The following is a 3,581-nucleotide window of genomic DNA, read 5'->3' on the forward strand; positions in this document are numbered from 1 at the left end:
TGGGGGGGGGGTCGTCGCGGCGGTTGTCGCGGAGGCCGCAAGCAGGGCGGCGGCGGTGCTCAGGGAGGAGCGCCCCGCCCGCCGCGGCAGGCCTCTCAGCCGGCCCCGTGGTACGCCGGCCAGAACCCATGGACCGGCGTTGTGCACGCCTACTCCATGCCGGTTCCTCGGGCCCCTGCCCCGGGCATTCTCGGCACCCGGCCACAGCCGCACCAGGCGTACTACGCCGCGCCACAGCCTTACGCGGCGCCCTATGGTCAGCAGCCGCCGCCAGGTGGGCCGCCGCCGCTGCCCCTGACGGCCGCGCCACCTCTCCCGCCAGCACCGTGGGACCCAGCCCTGTTGGCGGCTCTCCACAATGCTCCTTCCCCGTCCAGCTACACCGGCGGCGGCAACTGGTACATGGATAGCGGCGCCACCGCTCACATGGCGGCGTATCCCGGTAACCTTCATACCGCCCATCCTGTCCACACCTCCAACCGCATCACCGTTGGTGACGGCTCTTCCCTTCCTATCACTCATATTGGTCATACATATTTTCCGTCTAACTCCACTCCTATATCCATGTCCAATATTCTCGTTTCTCCTGAACTTATTTAAAAATCTTGTTTCCGTTCGTTCTCTTACACGTGAAAATCCGGTTACAGTTGAATTTGACGAATGTGGTTTTTCTGTTAAGGACGCTCGCACGCGCATGGTGCTCCACCGATGTGACAGCCCCGGCGAGCTCTACCCGGTTCACTCCGTCACCTCCACCACTTCCGCCGCCCCCGTCGCCCTCGCCACCGGAGTGGATCTTTGGCATGCTCGCTTGGGTCATCCTAATCCTGCCACCCTTCGCCACATACTTCGGAGTTTCTCTTTCACGTGTAATAAGAACGAGGATCACTCGTGTCATGCATGTCGCCTCGGCAAACATGCTCGTCTTTCGTTTAGGACTTCTTCTTTTGTTGCATCGTACCCGTTTGAGTTGATTCATAGTGATGTTTGGACCTCTCCTGTTGCCAGTAATACGGGCTTTCTTTATTATCTTGTCATACTTGATGATTTTTTGCATTATGTGTGGACCTTCCCGTTGCGCCGCAAGTCGGATGTTATATCCACTCTCGCTGCGTTCTACTCCTATGTTCTCACGCAGTTTGGTCGCCCCATTCTCGCGTTGTAGACAGACAACGGGAAGGAGTTTGACAACCTCGCCGTTCGTAATCTTATTACCACACATGGCACGATTTTTCGTCTCACTTGCCCGTACACCTCGCAACAGAACGGTCGTGCTGAGCGCATCCTTCGCACTCTCAATGACTGCGTTCGGACTCTTCTCTTTCATGCCAATGTGCCTCCGCGCTTTTGGCCTGACGCTCTCGCCATCGCTTCTCTCCTCATCAACATCCGCCCATGTCGTACTCGCGGGAACTTTACACCTCATCATCTTCTCTTCGGTGCACCCCCCTCTTATGATGGGCTTCGCATCTTCGGCTGCCTTTGCTACCCTAGCATCGCCGCTACTGCGCTTCATAAGCTTGCAACTCGCTCCGTCGCCTGCATCTTTCTCGGCTACCCACCCAACACCAAGGGCTATCGCTGTTATGATCCCGTCTCCCATCGTGTTTTCACCTCGCGACACATTTACTTTGATGAGATGGTGTTTCTGTTTCAGCAGCAGGTACCCCTGGTCGTCTCGTCATCGCCGGCCACCGGCGGCCCCTCGACGACTCCGTCAGGCGGACGGTCCCGTTCGGCCCGCGGACCGCCCCCAGGCTTTGGCGGTCCTCGCGCCCTCACGTCGGCGCCCGCCTCCTCGGCCTCCCAGGCCGGCTCTGACGGCGCCCCTGGCGCCCCTCCCTCACCCGCCGCGGGATCGGGTGCGGCCGGCTCGGCCGCTTCCTCCGCCGCCTCGCCGGCCCAGACGCTGGTCGCCTAGCCGGCCGCCTCGCCGGCCGCCTCGCCGGTGGCTCCGCTGGTGCCCTCTGGCCCCGTCACCCGTGCTCGTACCGGCGTTCATCATCCGAGCCTCCGGTACATGAGTGACGAGTACGTCCTCGCCGCCTCCACTGCGGAGCCGTCACCTCTTCCCGTGTCCGCTCGTGCCGCCCTACGCGATCCTCACTGGCTTGCGGCGATGCAGGAAGAGTTCGATGCGCTCCAACAGAACCGTACTTGGACACTGGTTCCCTGGCCTCCTCGCGCCAACATCATCACCGGCAAGTGGGTCTTTCGCCATAAGACCCGCTCAGATGGCACTCTCGAGCGCTACAAGGCTCGCTGGGTGGTCCGTGGTTTCCGCCAGCGTGCTGGAGTGGACTTCACCGAGACGTTCGCCCCGGTTGTAAAACCGGGCACGATCCGCACCGTCCTCTAGCTCGCCGTGTCTCGCGGCTGGCCCGTTCATCAGATGGATGTCTCCAACACCTTTCTCCATGGCCATCTTGAGGAGCAGGTGTATTGTGAGCAACCCACCGGTTTTGTCGACGCCTCACTTCCCGGCCATGTGTGTCTGCTATCCCGCTCTCTTTACGGGCTCAAGCAGGCACCCCGCGCCTGGTACCAGCGGATCACCGGGTTTCTTCAGACACTGGGGTTCAGCGTTACTCGCTCGGACGCCTCACTGTTTGTCTATCGCCACGGTGACACGACTGCATATTTGCTGCTTTACGTCGACGACATCATCCTGACGGCCTCCTCCGCAGCTGTTCTTCAGCAGATTACTCTCCAGCTGCGTGACGAGTTTGCTATTAAGGACCTGGGTGCTCTACATTATTTCCTTGGCATTGAGGTCGTTCGGCGCCCGGACGGTTTCTTTCTTCATCAGTAGAGGTATGCACATGAGCTTCTTGAGCGTGCCGGTATGCTCAACTGTCATCCTGTTGCTACTCCTATTGACACGAAGGCCAAGGTCTCTGCTCTTGAGGGCTCGCCTGCGTCGGATGCTCCTTTCTACCGGTCTATTGTCGGCGCTCTTCAGTACTTGACTCTCACTCGACCGGATCTTCAGTATGCTGTTCAGCAGGTGTGTCACCACATGCACGCCCCTCGTGACACTCATTGGACTCTCGTGAAGCGGATCCTTTGCTACATCCGCGGCACGATGACCCTCGGGCTGACACTCACGGCGTCTACTTCTCTGGAGATGGTGGCCTACTCCGATGCTGACTGGGCTGGCTGCCCTGACACCCGTCGGTCCACCTCGGGCTACTGCGTCTACCTCGGTCCTTCACTCGTCTCGTGGTCGTCTAAGCGACAACCCACAGTTTCGCGCTCCAGCGCGGAGGCTGAGTACCGAGCTGTGGCCAACGCCGTTGCCGAGTGCACCTGGCTATGACAGTTACTGCAGGAGCTGCATCACGACGTGTCCCAGGCTACGGTTGTCTACTGTGACAACGTCTCTGCAGTGTACCTCTCCGCCAACCCCGTTCATCATCGCCGGACTAAACACATCGAGCTGGACATTCACTTTGTGCGCGAGCAGGTGGCTCTTGGACGCATGTGGGTTCTTCATGTGCCGACCGCTCAGCAGTTCGCCGATGTGATGACGAAGGGACTGCCGACTTCTACTTTCGAGGAGTTTCGTTCCAGTCTTTGCG

The sequence above is a fragment of the Triticum aestivum genome, chromosome 5A (genome assembly GCF_018294505.1).
Source record: "Triticum aestivum cultivar Chinese Spring chromosome 5A, IWGSC CS RefSeq v2.1, whole genome shotgun sequence".
Classification (NCBI taxonomy): domain Eukaryota; kingdom Viridiplantae; phylum Streptophyta; class Magnoliopsida; order Poales; family Poaceae; genus Triticum; species Triticum aestivum.